The sequence below is a fragment of the Neovison vison genome, chromosome 7 (genome assembly GCF_020171115.1).
Source record: "Neovison vison isolate M4711 chromosome 7, ASM_NN_V1, whole genome shotgun sequence".
Classification (NCBI taxonomy): domain Eukaryota; kingdom Metazoa; phylum Chordata; class Mammalia; order Carnivora; family Mustelidae; genus Neogale; species Neogale vison.
Genome location: NC_058097.1, coordinates 13,189,264 through 13,205,712, shown reverse-complemented (window position 1 = coordinate 13,205,712; position 16,449 = coordinate 13,189,264). Strand labels below are relative to the sequence as shown.

The window sequence follows — 16,449 nt, the reverse complement described above, 5'->3', positions numbered from 1 at the left end:
GACCATCCCTCCTGGGTGAGTGGACATAGACTTTTGCATATAACTTAAGAGAGTTCACGGACATTCTACCTGAAGGTAAATCTACCTGAAGGTAAAATTGCGCCAAGTTAAAAAAATTTCTGTGGAAACGAGAACGGTTGCAGTAACAAGGAGAGACAAATGTTTCATGAGACAAGGCATGAAGCACATTTCGGAAGTGAGGACGGGTGCCTGCTGGAGGGTGCCTTTAGGGAGAGAGGGCGTCCGAAGAATTCCTGAAAACCAAGGTCACTTCCACCAAACAGCGCAGCCGGGCAGTTGCTATGGACGCTTGCCTTGTCCAATCACACTGCAGCTTGCTAGGCTGCGGGGGTGCTCCGTGGTTGCTGTGGCAACGGATGGCAACAGCTCGGGCCAGGAAGCTGGAGGTGAGCGGGCGGCTTGGAGCTGCTTGCGGAGCTCCTCGGCTTCGGCTGCGCCTGTGAGTTGGACGCAAGGTCTTGGTGAGGAGCCGGGGACAGAATTGACAGGCAGTCGCGGGCATTCCGGAGTTGGAGGTCCTTGCAGTGATCAAGGGGTCACAGTGCGAGGGGTTTAGGGACTGGCCGGGGCATCTTCTCCTCATGTTCCCACCCTTTATCTCGTGGGTTCCCCAAGCTTTCCAGATCCCGCTCCTCCTCAGTCTTCTCTGGCCCCTTCTTATTCCCATTAAAATAGCAGAACCTCCGACCTTGGTGTTCACTTTGCTCCTAACTTCTATTTAGCTGTGAGGCCTGGGGGCCAATCGTTTTCCATATTTTCTCGCCCAGATAAGTTGCCCCCCTTCCATCCCTCCAATCCCTTCCACTTTCCTTCCCAGAAAGACTGTGAGGATCAATGACTGACCCATACACCCTCAGACATACTTCCTCTCTGTGGTTACATTTGACAGCCATGGTCCTGGGAGGTGATTTTAATCATGAGCCTGCCTTTACTCTGGAGCCTTCTGGCTCAGAGACTGCCCCATGATGGGGACTAGCCAGTGGCCGTTGCTATGATTCTTAATCCCCACCTTTGCTGGATACCAGGTGTTTTGTCCTCTGTGTGTGCTCACCTGTTTTCCTTGGATTTGTTTCTTGCTCCTTTTCTCTACTGGGTCTTGTCCTTTTCGTTTCATAGTACTTCAAATACTGTATTTTATCAAGAGGATTCTTCCCTGCTCTTCTTTACTCCTTAAAGTAATTGAGGTTCTCCTTCATGTCCAGTACTAAGGCAGGTGTTTTGCTGGAAAGAAAAAATACTGTTACACACGAGATCTGTGTACCCTTGATGAGGTTGTCTAGTGGACTGACATTTTACTGTGTGAAGTTCAGAAGTCAGCGCTAAGGTCAAAATTGGATGCAGTCAAAAATATCTCGAGACAATCCCTTTAAATCACCTCGAGCAAACCAGTTCTGAAATCAAACCATTGAAAAGCTTTCATTCTGAGAATATTTAAAATTCTAATTTATAGACTTTTCCTGTATGTCTCCATAAATTAGAAGAAGGATAAATTTGTCAGTTCCATTACGTCTTTATTCTAAATTTTGCTGAGGCCCTCATTTCCTACTTGAGTTCCTTTCTTGACAATGTTGAGGAGGCTGGCACCCTTTGAAGGCTACCTGGACATCACTCTTTGCTTCTTGGGCTGGTAAATCCTTTGTATCATTCATATGGACCTTCTGTGGTGTCCCCAGCGTGTACTGGACTGACAGACTGTTCCAGCAGTGATGACGCCAACACTAGCATTTTCAGGATTGTCTCACCTCGTCCTACAACCCACTGACTGGAACAGAAAAGACAACCACCCAACTATTTATTTTATTTTTATTTGTTTCTTTGTTTTTAACCACCCAACTATTTTAAGGGTTATTTTTCTGTCTTTCGATTTAGCTAAGTATGAATATAGTTGAAATTCCATCATCTCCATTGAAGTAACTCTCCTGGGGTCTTATTTTAGAGATTGTATTTGCTCTGCATCGGCATCAACACTTGATATTTCCAGTGTTTAATGGAAAAATAATGGTTATCACTTTACTATAATTTGCATTTTCCAGATTACTAGTGAAATCGAGTGGTTTATGTCTGTTCACTCTTGATAATTGGTCTTCTGGGGATTGCCTTTTTCTTTATTGTTTCCCAATTTAAATTTGACTGTCCTTCTTGTATTGATTTGTAGGATTATTGTACATACCCTGGATATTGATGCTGTATGCTATGTTACGATATGAATTAAATTAAAATTTCTCCTAGTGTGTTCTTAGCTATTTTTTAAAGTCAAATTGAGGATTTATAATTTATGTACTATAAAATTCACCTCTTTTACTTCCATGTGATTTGAAAAATATATGGCATGTAACCACAGTAATATATAGAATGATTCTATTAGCTCAAAAAGTTGTAGTCAATCCCCTTTCCCTACCTCCAGTCTCTGGAAACCAATGATCTAATTCCCGTTTCTGTGTTTTCCAAAACATCAGGTAAATGGAATCAGAAAATACACAGCATTTTTTGTCTGGCTTGTTTTATTTAACACATTGATTTTGAGATTTCTCCATGCTGTCACACGTAACTAGCTCATGCCTTATTGCTGAGTACTATTCAGTTGAATGGATGTACACCTGTCAATGGACTTGGAGGTTGCCTCCAGGATTTGGTGATTACAAATAAATAAAACTGCTATAAACATCGCATACAGGTCTTTGTATCAACATATGTTATTTTATTTTTGATAAATACCCAAAGTGGGATGGCTAGATTCTGTGATAAGTGTGTGTTTAATTTTATAAGAAACTGCCAAACTGTGTTCCAAGTGACTGTCCGATTTTGCACTTCCGCCAGCATAGTGTGAGAGTTTTACTTGGTCGACAACCTTGCCAGCAGGTGACAGTTCTGTTAATCTGGATTATTCTTGTAGATGTGTAGTGGTATCTCATTCTGGTTTTGATTTGCATTTCCTTTATGACTAAAGGTGTTGAACAATGTGTGCTTATTTGTTACTCTCTTTTGTCTTCAGTGAAGTTTCTGTTCATATCATTTACCCATGTCCTATTTGATTGTCTTCTTGTTGAGTTGTTTTTAGTTTTGAGGAAGTCCAATTTATCACAGTTTTCTTCCATGGATTATGCTATCTAAAACTCTTTGCCTAATCCAAGGTAACACCAATGTTCTTTTCTGTTTTCTTCTCAAATTTTTATAGACTTATGTTTTACATTTTATTTCATTTTCATTGTTTTATTTTAATCATTTTATTGTTTTGTTATTTCATTTTATTTGTATATGAGCAAACTTAGATTTATTTTGAGTGTGAGGATGATTCTTATAACGAACCACAAAGCAGAGAGGAAGTTATTATTTGTTATTAGTTAGTGGGTTAGTTCCACAAACTTCAAAATGGTTTTGAGAATGTTTTTCCACATTAGCAGCAAAAACATTTAGAACATGAAAACTCTTCATCAAGTTTGAAAGAAGTCTGCATAGCTTGTGAGTACTGCAATCATGTTTTAACTGATACACTTTGGGATCTGCATAAAGTAGTGATTCTTGATTCTGGGTATGGGGATCTTTAGATTTTATGTTCATGTTCATCTCGTGGTGGACAGGATTCCGAGATTTTTCCTGATTCCTAGTGGGACTGAGACCTCAAAGGTCAAAGATTACTGGCTTAGAATGAGCACGTATCAGAACACAGGGGCTAGTAATACACTCGATTATGGTCGTTATCACTGAAAGTGAAGAAACAGCCATTTCCTGTAGGCAGCCTCTTCTCAAATGATTCCTTTCAAGATCTGTTCCCACATTAATGCTTCAGAGACACTTAGCATTTGGCCGCTCTTCATATACAATATCTTGCAAAGGGAATGAGGACTTGAAATAAGGCAAAAATGATTGTAGGATCATGGCTGGGAGGATTTCAGGTGGGGCAGAGAAGGATAAGTAAGAAATTGACAAATCACCAGATGCCTCCACCGTGATTTGATTTGAAAAACTGTGCAGTCTTTTTATTTCTTTGAGAATTTAAAACACTAAAGTTCTGATTTTTTTTTTAAGAGTCATAGTTACCCCTTGTGGTAGGGAGGAAAAGTGGGCTTTTAAAAAAGCATTCTTGGCTTAAAAAAATGTTCTTTGCTTGATTGAAAGGCTTGTCGGAAAGTATATGATCTTGTCAAAGTAGTGCTCTTCATCTTACAGTGAATACAAAAGAGTTAACTTGGTTGACTTTAAAGAAAAATTTCTGCAAGATGACTTAGGAAGAAATCTCTTGTAATTTCTTGGCAGTTCATAATCTCCTGCATTTTATTTGGCACCTTCTTGCTTTAGTAGACTATCTAAAATATCCTGTAAGGTTGCTCTAATAACATTATGATCTGACTGTGTCTGTGTCTCTTTTTATTTCTCTAAACCACTATTGTAAGCTCAAGTTAAATAACTTTCCCTAATTCTATGTTCTGTACAACTATGTTGTTGATGCTTATTTTTATTATAAACAATCCACCCAAGTTTGCCGCCGTGGCTTTGGAAAATCCCTAATTAGAATAGATTTCAAGGTTAAGCTATTTTTATTCATGCCTGAAAACAATTACCTATACTTGTGGCTCTTAAAATAATAACAGTGTTGTAAGCATATTTCAAAACCAGGAAGGCAGAAATTTGTGTTTATGAAAGCCAAAAAATTAGTTTTGCAATGCTTGGGAATGTCCCTGGTAATTAATTATAGGTGATGTGTATTATATGGAGCTCAAAGATTTTAGCAGAGAAAAAAGGGGGCCTGATGTATTTAATTTATGATATAATTCCTGTCATTCTCAGAGGGAATTAAAGTTTAAGAAAAAGGAATAACAAAGGGATATAATCTGAGAATAGTAATTAATAACTTTGGCTTTACCAGGATGAGATTCCATAATAAATGGTAGGCTGTCATTTGCTAAATCATGAAATATTGTGGAGGGAAAAGGAAACATACTTTCACAATATGGCTCATCATGTTAGAACTGTTAGTGGTAGGGGAGTTTTGTACTTGTGAAGCATTTGTGTTTTTACATCGCTGCTTGTAATTATAATTAAACAGATGGTTCCTGAAAAGATAGTGTGTTCTTAGCAATTAAAACCATGGCAAGCAGCTTTTCCTCTTCCCCAACATACAATTAAACTGAATGGAATCGCACACCCTGTGGGTGCTTCAGAGGAAAGGTTCTGTGCAGATTCAAGTAGATTAGTATTCTGTTCCCCAGCCCTGTCATCTTGCCCCTGCAAACTGAGAGCTTCGCAGCTGCAGAGGACTTCCAAACATGGGTTTTAGGAAGTAGTTACCTCTTCTCTGCTTTCTCCCCAAATCCTACTCTTGTCATAGGAAGACTGACATATTATGTTTTTATTTTTAATTTTTAAAATTAAAAAAAAATTTACTTATTTGATCGAGAGAGAGGGAGAGAGCATGAGAGGGAGGGGCAGAGGGAGAGAGAATCTCAAGCATGCTGAATGTGGAGCCAGACATGGGGCTCAACCCCAGGACCCTGAGATAGTGATCTGAGCCGAAACCAGGAGTCAGACACTCAACTGACTGCTACCCAGACACCCCTGATAGATTCTGTTTTTATTTTTTTTAATTAAAAAAATTTTTTTAAAGATTTTTATTTCTTTATTTGACAGATCACAAGTAGGCAGAGAGACAGGCAGAGAGAGAAAGGAAAGCAGGCTCCCTGCTGAACAGAGCGCCCGATGTGGGGCTTGATCCCAGGACTCTGGGATCATGACCTGAGTTGAAGGCAGAGGCTTTAACCACTGGGCCACCCAGGCACCCCTAGATCCTGTTTTTAAATGGGATCTTTGGAACAGTCTCTAACAACCATTAGATGTGTTGTTTCTTACATGGCTTTCTAAATTTTGGTCACTCTGCTAATAAATTCCTTAAGGGCAAGGAAAATTAGACTTTTCTTTCTTCTTAAGACCATGAATGTTGACATGTTTTGCTTGTGAAAAAAGTCCTTTCATTTCAGAATTTTTATCTAAAGAATATAGAATTTACTTTGGATTCTAGGAAAACCAAATTCTGTTTCATTTATGATTCCTATTACAACAAAGAAACTTGAGATTTTTTTTTTCAACAAGGATTCAGCACCCTGTGAAATATTTCACCATTTGAAGTACAGCTTTGTGGCCAGTGGTCCCTCCCTTGAACTAACTCCCAGCTGTGTTAATGGGTCTCCCCCAGAGCAGTGTGGTTTGAGCCTGTGGTGCTCTGTTCACAGATGAAACCTTGGAAGAAGTGTTTTGTTTGCACGAGTACAAATAGGCCCAAATATACTTTCAATGATTTTAGGTACAGGCTTTTGTGCCCACAAGTAGCAGTTATTTGCTGGGGTAATTAACCATCTGCACCTTATTATGGGAGTGCAGCTGGCTAATTATGCCCAGTGCCATAGGGCAGGTTCAACTTCTCATCTGCATAAGAAGCAGATTTGCAACAAAGGGCACTGACCTTTACAAATGAGTCCCTAAATTTAACCAGTTCAGTTGGAGGTCACCACTCATGGATCTTTGTTTTGTTTTGTTTTGTTCAGAAGTGAAATTTATATATGGGTAATGATATTTCTATTTGTAAAGCAATTAATGGAGAACCATAGGACAGCCATATTATTATGAGCCAGGGACAATGAGATCCCTGCTGAGTTCAGATTGTTTTGGTTCTTCATTTTGAAAAAGTGGAACATCAGTATGGATATACATGTATTCGAGAACTTGTATGGAGACTTCAAATAAGGCAAATTGGCATATTAACTATTTCAGAATCATTTTCAGTGGTGGTCATACATTATTTTTGTATCCATCCAATAGTTGTACATTACTGGATGATTCGTTTGAGGAAACAAGATTCTTACATTTTAGTGCAGTTCAAATTCACAGATAGTACTAAGTGTGAAGGAGATCTGCTAGGATGAACTTCCGTATTTGTCTGTCTAAAATTGTCCTTAATTTGCCATTACTCTTGAAAGATATTTTTGCTGGTTATAGAATTAAAAATGGCAGTTTTTTCTTCCAGCATATTTGAATTCATCATTCTACTATCTTCTGGCTTCCACTGTGTTGATAAATGAGCTCTCAATGTAACCACAGCTCCATTGAAAATAATCTTTTTTATTGGCTCTTTTAATCATTTTTCTCTTTATTTTTGGTTTTCTTTACCCTCTCAAAGACAAGGTATGGAATTTTTTTTTCCTCTCCCATCTATGCAGCTTAGAATTTGATGGGCTTTTTAAACCTATATGTTGGTCTTTTCCAACATGCAGAAGATTACCCAGCTCTTAGTTTTCAGTTATGTCCTCTAACTCCTCTCCTGTCACTCAAGGCTCCCATGACATCAGTTCTCTGTCCTTCATGTCTCTGACTTCCCTTGTATGTTTTCTCTTCCTCTGTCACTTCATGTACTGACCTGCCTGATTTTTCTGATCCATTTTCTAGTTCAGTCATCTTCTCCTCAGCTGTTTAAAATATGTTTTTTTACGGGGCATCTGGGTGGCTCAGTGGGTTAAAGCCTCTGCCTTTGGCTCAGGTCATGATCCCAGGGTCCTGGGCCTGAGCCCTGCATCAGGCTCTCTGCTCAGCAGGGAGCCTGCTTCCCTTCCCCTCTCTCTGCCTGCCTCTCTGCCTACTTATGATCTCTGTCTGTCAAATAAATAAATAAATAAAGATCTTTATTTTAAAAAAAATAAAATGTTTTTTACTTTTCTGAGAAATTTCTAAATTTAGTCACTGTATTTTTCATTGTTAGATGTTGTGTTTGAATCTTTTTCAAATCTGCTGTACAACTTCCTCTGACAGCATTTTGTTTTTTAAAAATTTTCAAACCTGGGGCGCCTGGGTGGCTCAGTGGGTTAAGCCGCTGCCTTCGGCTCAGGTCATGATCTCAGGGTCCTGGGATCGAGTCCCGCATCGGGTTCTCTGCTCAGCAGGGAGCCTGCTTCCCTCTCTCTCTCTCTGCCTGCCTCTCCATCTACTTGTGATTTCTCTCTGTCAAATGAATACATAAAATCTTTAAAAAAAATTAAAAAAAAAATTTTCAAACCTGAAGAAAACTTGAAATAATTGTACCAAATATTCTTTACTTGGATCCGTCATTTGTTGTTACCATTCTCACATTTGCTTTGGCTTGCTCTCTCTCTCTCTCTCTCTCTCTTTTGAACCATTTGAAAGCAATATATGACTTGTAGAGGGAGATGTTGTGACACTGCTCCTTTATATAAGTTAGCAGGTATTTGCTAAGGTCAAGAACATTCTTTTACATAACCACAGTGCTGTTTTCACATCAAATTGATACAGTATTGTCTGATACACACTCTATGTCCATGTGTCCCCGTGTTTTTAAAGATTTTAATTATTTATTAGAGCACATGCGGGAGCACAAGCAGGGGGACAGGCAGAGGGAGAGGGAGAAGCTGGCTCCCTGATGAGCAGGGAGCTTGATGTGGGACTTGATCCTAGGACACTGGGATCATGATCTGAGCTGAAGGCAGAGCCTTTACCAACTGAGCTACCCAGGTGCCCCTCCCCAGTTTTTGAATAAAATAAAATAGTTGTTTTAAAAAAATGAAATCCAGGATCCAAATATTATATGCTATGTTGAGCTATGAAGCTTTTTAGTTCCATTTAATGTAGAACAGTTTCCTTGACATTTGGTGGTGGTGGGGTGTTTGTTGGGTTTTGTTTTTCAGGACATTGGCATTTTGGGAGTCCAGTTATTTACAGAATTGCCATAATTTTTAAAAAAATAGATTTGTGTGCCCTAAAGATATCTTCAGGTTTATCTGTTAGTTCTTCAAACAGTAAAAACGCAGTTGTTTTATAGTGTGTATCTAATAAGTCCCATATATGAAACCTTTGATGATCTTTCTGACATTTTTAGTTTCTGCTAATTTTGTTTATGGTATCTAGTTTTCTTGTGTGTTTGCTTATTTCTTTTCCTCATTGTCCTTAAAATATTGCTTGTAGGGATTTGTACTTTTTGAAATATGGGATTGATTTTACCTTCCGTGATAGAATTACATATGCTTCTGCGAGACACCTCAAGATCTGTTAATGTCAGACTATCCTAAACCTAGCTCATGGCTTGAAGTTCTCTGGCCAGATTAGTGGATTTACTTGGGCTGCAGTTTGAGTCAGTAGTGCCCACAACTTGTGGAATATTTTTTACCCTTTCCTTTTCTTTTTCTTCTCTTTCTCTGCTTAGCACCATCACAAATTCTGCTATGGCTTTCTGGGGATGATGATGGAGTGGCCAGTCTTAAGTTTGGTCCCAGCCTAGGGTGAGAGATTTCTCATTAAACTTCCCATCTTTAGCAGGCTCTAATTGTTGACTTCCATCTCATTGCCCGGCACAGCCACCAAACAAAGCCCCAATTTTTAAAGAGTAGTAAATGCTCTGCGGCAGAAGGGGCTATGGAGTTTTAGTGCTTCACTTACTCCTCTGGTGTTGATCAAATTTAGATTTTGGTCTGGTAATTGCTCATTATATTGAGAGGCTTTTAAAAAAAATCATATTATTGATAGGCTTTTAATACTTTTAGGGAGATTAACATTTATCTCCCCTAAAAAGTTTTTAGTAGCATTCACATGAATGGTTGGTTCAACCATTCTACCACTTCTGGAAATGGAAGTCCTCTTTAATTTTAGGAGAAAAATTAATTTTTGTCCTTATTAGAAATGTAAGTTGGATATAGGTATTTTTCATAGTATCGTAATGGAAATCAATCTGGCCAAGCTCTGTGACACCAACACACTAAGAATTTCCCAGTCAGTATTTACCAATGTGATAGTGAAAGAAGAAAAAAGACCCTGTTATACACCAGACAGCTCAGGTACAGTTTTATAGTATGCAGCCAACCTCTGTCATTGGTTTTCATTATTGAATTCTGTTATGACAGCCATCCAGTGTGAATTAAAAGAAATACATTTGACATTTTAATAAAGGTAGACATATAGCATTTAACAAGTAGCTGCTGATGAGGATATATGAGCTAGTGATTAGTGTTGAAAGCACTCAGTTTGATCAGGGTCAAGCTAACTTGCTGTTCATTTGCTCCCGGGAATTACCACATCCCTAATGGCTGACAGAGACTGATGAAAGCCCTGGTCCCTTTCTTCATTGATGTTGGTTGGAGCCCTGAAAGGGTCAATGAATAAATCCAGGTTTGCTCTAATATGTATGGCTGGCTTTCTTAAAGGGATTCTAACTATTTTCTGTGAAAGGAAATTTGATCCCCAGGCATTATTTTGTCAGTGGGATTTGGTTAACAAATAAGATCACTTTCAAATAATGTTTGCAAAGAACCCTAAGTTGTTAATACTTAGAGGAAATGCAAATAAAATGTACCAGTCTTCTGTAAAGAATTTTCTCTGTAACCATTTATAGGATTATATAGTTCTTTAAAGTATGAAAAGTGTGGAATAGGTAACGTATGAAGTATTTCGGACCCAGATGACCCAGAATTTTTGGATCAATGTGAACTTCCACAGAGACCTTGCTATGTGCTAGTTTTATTCACATGTGAACTTGGGAAGAGCAGAATTATTTGTGTATGGAATTACCTGTCCTGTGTTACCTAATCCAAATATCTAATGACGTTTTATGATTTCCAGATTTTTATGCATCCTGGATGGCACATCCTGATTGATACCCTGATGGTTCAAATGAATTAGTCTATGCATTATATACAAGGGCAAAGTGTATAAGCTTTTTCTCTTCTATTCTAATAGAAGTAAGGTATTTTCAACTGGCTTTGGAAATAGCAACTTATACCATCACGTATTACTTATTTGCAAGTCTTCCTAATAAACCCCAGGAGTAAATTTTAAGTAAATGTATGGTTTCTAGGATGCCTGGGTGGCCTTGGTTAAGCATCTTCACTCAGCTAAGGTCATGATCCCAGGATCCTTGGATTGAGTCCTGCATTGGTCTCTTTGCTCACTGGGGAGTCTGTTTCTCCCTCTGACTGCCTCTCTGCCTGCTTGTGCTCTTTCTTATCAAATAAATAAATAAAATCTTCATAAAAAATTTACAATTCTTAAAAATAAAACAATTATCCATTTGAGAGTGATAGGTTTCAAGTAATAGAAACTTAGTTCAAACTTCAATACAGCTTAATTAGCGTAAGGAGTTTATTAGTCCATTTAGTTAGAACAGTAGGATGGCTGATAAGTTCAAAAGATAAACCACTTGTGTCAGGGCCTCAAGGTTTATAACTACCCTCTTTTCTTTTTTTTTTAAAGATTTTATTTATTCATTTGTCAGAAAGAAAACATGAGCACAAGAAGGGGGAGCAGCAGGCAGAGGGAGAGGGAGAAGCAGCCTCCCCGCTGAGCAAGGAGCCTGGTGTGGGGCTCCATCCCAGGACTCTGGGATCATGACCTGAGCTGAAGGCAGACACTTAACCAACTGAGCCCACCCAAGTGTTCCTAGAGCTGCTTTTAACAGCAGTGTAATTCACTCATCTTCATCATTCTTTCCTCCTATCATCTGTCCATCCTTTTCACATTTCTGATTTTATCTCCTTGGCTTGTCTTCCCCCCCCCCTCAAAAAATGCTTTTTCCATGTGGTGGGAAAGATGGCTGCCAATAGCTTTAAATTCATTTTCACCCCAGCAAAACCAAGGAAGAAAATTCTCTTTCTCAATGGCCAGCTATCATTAAAGGGAAGGATTCTGACTGACATTATTAGAGTCCCACGCTCATACCCAAGACCAGTCAGAGCACAGGAGAATTGGATACTATGATTGTCCAGGTTTTGCGACCTTTTTCTGGACAGGAAAGTGGCTTCTTACAGGAAGAAGGAGAACTAGCGGGTCGGGGAGAATTATACTAGACAGCCAAAAGAAATCCTTTATAAATAAAAGTAGATTGTTAAAAGGAGTTAAGAGCTGTTGGAGAGTATTCCTAATTGAGTATGCATTTCTTGAATCCAAGTAAGGTAAGTAGATTTGAGAAAATGATCTACCAACCCATTGTGGTCATATGAGAAGATATTTTCTTATGTTAGAAAATTCCCCAACTAGAATAATTGATACGGCACACTGGAGGAAAGGACAGTTGAATTCGGGATTGTTGTGTTAGAAAAAGAAATTAATATACCCAATATTTTCCTTTGCTTATGTTTCTTCAACAAAAGAGTCACAGAGAAATGGTAGGCTGCAGATTTTTAAAAAATTATTTTTAAATTTTGCTAAGCCAGTAGGAGGGAGCCATTACATCTGTTGTTGATATTAAAATAGGAGTAAGCCCTCATTGATTTGATGGTTAGATCCAAAATAAGGAATTTTAGTAATCAATGAATGGTAATTTCAGTATCTCTTCTTCATTGCAACAATTCACAAACAAATATGTGTGTATTTGTTTCATACAATGAAAATAGTAAGAATTGCCTGGTGTTCATAAGAAGCTTATAAAAGAGCTCACCTTGAGTGATGTGTGTGGTGTGAATTGAAACAAATTCTCCAAATGAACATTCATCATGTGGAACAGCTGTAGAAGTCAGAGGCATTCTGTTTGTATTTCTACAAGCCAACTGGTCTTTAGAATCTGGTGGTAACAGACTCAGTGGTATATAAAATGGAAGTTATTATATATATTTTTAAAAGATTTTATTTATTTATGTATTTGACAGAGAGAGAGAGATCACAAATAGGCAGAGAGGCAGGCAGAGAGAGAGAGAGAGAGAGAGAGAGAGGAAAGCAGGCTCCCTGCTGAGCAGAGAACCCGATGCGGGGCTCAATCCCAGGACTCTGAGATCATGAACTGAGCCGAAGGCAGAGGCTTAACACACTGAGTCACCCAGGCACCCACAAGTTATTATATTTTAATAGAGCAAACATGTTTTTAAAGTATCTTGTCTGTTATGTTTACATTAGCGTATTTGGAAAAATGAACAAGACCATAAAAAACTGCTTTTGCAGGTTTTGATCTAAATGGTTCTCAAGTTATTCATGCTGTGGTTACACATTACAAATAATGGACAGACTGCAATTATTTATAATGAATTCATTTTGTCAAGAGATTGTGGCCACAGAGTACAGCTCAGGTGACACTTGTGTCAAAGAACATTAATTGGCTCAGATAGCTCGGAATTTCCTGGCTGGATCTCAGGATTTAAATGATGTCATCAGAACTCAGGCTTATGGTACTGCTTTCATGTGTGGCTTCATTTTAACAGCCTCTCTCCTCTCATAGGGGCAATAGGGCTGCCAGCAGCTTCAAGCTCATATCCCACTTTTTGGCAACCTCAGTGGAAAGAAAGCATCCCACTTTGTCAACCTCAATGGAAAGAAAGCATCCCTCTTTTTCAGCAGTTTCAGTAAAGTCAGGATTAAGCCTCATTGGCTCCGATTGGTTTGACTTTAGTCATTTGGCATTTCCAGAACCAATCACTGTGGCCAGAGAGATGTGATATTAGGATAAACCCCTCCTGCATTGGGGTAAGGAGTGGGGTACCTGAGGAAAAATGATATTAATCCCTGAAGAAGGGTAAATAGATGCAGGGTAGTAAAAACTTAAAAATATCTGACAAATGAGTCCTTTTTAAATTGAAGATATCTTTGAGGGGCACCTGGGAGGCTCAGTTGGTTAAGCATTCAACTCTTGATTTCAGTTCAGGTTACGATCTCAGGGTCATGAGATCGAACCCCACATTGGGCTCAGGGCACCGAGTGTGGAGACTGTTCCCTCACTCCTCTCTCTCTCTCCTCTTCCCCACCTCCCTCTCATTTACACTCTCTCTCTCTCTCAAAATTTTTTTTCTTAAAAATAAAAAAGATATCTTTGAGAAAGCAAGCATAAGTGGTTTAGTGATTCATCGACCCATCTGACCATTCAACAAATAATTATTGACTCCATACTAGGCATTATGTTAGGCAGTGTTGAGGGTGATGGTCAAGGTATCTGACCCATGAAACTTGTTCTCTAGTGAAGAAGAATGACATAGAAATCTAGTTACAGATTACAGATTACAAATTACAGATTACAGATTACAAATCTAGTTACACCTGGGGGGCTCATTTGGTTAAGGAACTGCCTTTAGCTCAGGTCATGATCCTGGAGTGCCAGGATCAGAGTCCTGCCTCAGGCTACCCTCTCAGCCGGGAGTCTGCTTGTCCCTCTCACCCTCCCCCATCTCATGCTCTCTTGCCCTTTCTCTCAAATAAATAAATAAAATCTTTTAAAAAAGAAATCTGGTTACACAAATTATTTACTCAATATGTGGGAAGTGAAATTACTATGAGACTTTAGGAAAGGCTTTCTAGAGGAGGCAGTGATGTTTCAACTGACATCTGTAGGGTGAATCTAAGTTAGCATGGGAAAGTGGGACTTAAGGAGAGGGTTCCAGAGATTTTACCTCTAAATAACCTTGCAGTTTGATCAGGGGAAACAGGACAGCCTGACAACTAGATTGAAGGGGACCAGAGTATACTGGTAGGGTTAATGGACTTGGAAGGAAAGGCTAGGCATTCCAGAGATAACTATGCATTTTACCATGTCATCTGAGGGGGTCTGTAATAGTGTCTCATAATTCAGATCCATACATGGACGAAGATTCTTTCTGAAAAATCTAGCTAAAGCTCAAAGAGTCTCAATTTTAATATACATTTTCAAAATAATTTAATGCTTTTTGTTGTTATTGTTCTTCAAGTGAGAAGGGGCTGGGAAAATATGTCTTTGGTTGCTTGGTGGGAGAAATGTAAAATGTTTACTTCTGGACATTGAAGTTCCACAAGTAGGTATTCATTGTTAATATAGCAAGTTGTCAATATAACAGTAGGTATTCATTGTTACTATAGCAAGTTGTCAATATAACAGTTGTTTCTCAACCTGATACCTAAAATCAATCACGATGTCATGACCTCAGCTCTATAAATCTTGGATTAGGTGGCATGAATGGATAATCCTGATTAATTTTAGGAATCTGAGCATGCTTTATCTTCATTTCCTGGGAACTATTTGTATTATGCTTCATTTTGGGGTTTTATCTTCAAATTTTTTGTGCTCGCCACGATGTCATGACCTCAGCTCTATAAATCTTGGATTAGGTGGCATGAATGGATAATCCCAGTTAATTTTAGGAATCTGAGCATGCTTTATCTTCATTTCCTGGGAACTATTTGTATTATGCTTCATTTTGGGGTTTTATCTTCAAATTTTTTTTAAAAAAACTCTATTTTTGCATTGGAAAATTCTTTAGGCATGGATTAGGTTTTCTCTACTTATACAGTTTACCCTTGGCAAATAAGGATTTCTGTTCTGAGAAGGGTAGAAGGATAGTACTGGTCTGTCCTCCAGTAGAGGACAACTGGAAAACCTGGGCTGTTTATCAACAGGAGCTTGCTTCAGGTCACTAGAAGGATAACAAGATGGTGAAGAATTATCAGGCCAGCTCTAAGGGGAACAGGGACCCAGAGAAGTGAGCTCCAAACTTAGAACCCCTGAAAGCACATGCACATTCCAAGGAAGATGCCAGGAGACAAAGAGGCAGGGCATTGTTTGTGGGCTAAAGCAGCAGGGATTGGTGACCAGGGCTTGCCAAGGATAGAGGGGGCCTGGTGAATTCCTCTTTGGGTTTAGACCTCAAAGGGCTGCTTAAGAGGAATAGGGATGGGGATGAACTGGAATTTGGCACATGATGCCATTTGAATAAAAAAAAAAAAACATAGAGTGGGCAAAGACATCTACAAAGGCCTATAACTGAAAAGTGCATCCAGAATATTTGAAGGACCTCTACAAATCAATAAGAAAAAGACAACCCAACAGGAAAAGTCAAGAGACTTGAACACTTCACCGAGACCTTTCATAAAAGGGGACGTCCAATTGGTCAATCAACATATGCAAAGATACTCAATCTCATTAGTAATCAGGGAAATGCAAATTAATGGCCACAGTGAGCTATGATGATAGCCCCACCAAATAGCTAAAATTTAGGTGGCTAATAGCAAGTGTTAGCAAATTTGGGTGGCCCCCAGATCTTTCATACACTGCTAGTGAGAGTATAAAATAGGTACAACGACTTTGGAAAACTGGTTAGCATTATCTCCTATAGTCAAAGATATGCTTACCTATGACCCAGCAATTCCACTCCTAGATATACACTCTCGTGCACAGGCAGACATTTTTTAGACTGTTCCTATCTTATTCATGATAGCCTCAAACTGGAAACAATCCAGATAGTAACCAATAGTAGAATAGATTAATGAATTATAGTATATCTCAAACAGTGAACTATTAAACTTAAATGAAGAGAAACAGATTACAGGTATATGTAATGAAATAGATACATAAAGTAGAACAAAAGAAGCCAGACAGAGAAGATTGCATATTGTGTGATTCCATTGCTTCAAATATTAAAAAAACTGGGCAAAACTGTAATGTTTAGAGATGTATACTTAGGTAATAAAGTCAAGGAAGTAATTTCTAGGAAA

The 16,449-nt window shown here is 38.7% G+C and overlaps 1 protein-coding gene across 1 annotated transcript in view; it reads left to right on the top strand.

The window, feature by feature from the left end:
- The first annotated feature begins 434 nt into the window (after window positions 1-434).
- The window catches only part of HYDIN (HYDIN axonemal central pair apparatus protein), a 326,268-nt gene continuing 310,253 nt past the window's right edge, over window positions 435-16,449 (top strand). Inside the window, exon 1 of the mRNA XM_044255773.1 lies at window positions 435-482. The gene's annotated coding sequence lies outside the window, so the exon portion shown is untranslated. The remainder of the gene's footprint in view (window positions 483-16,449) is intronic.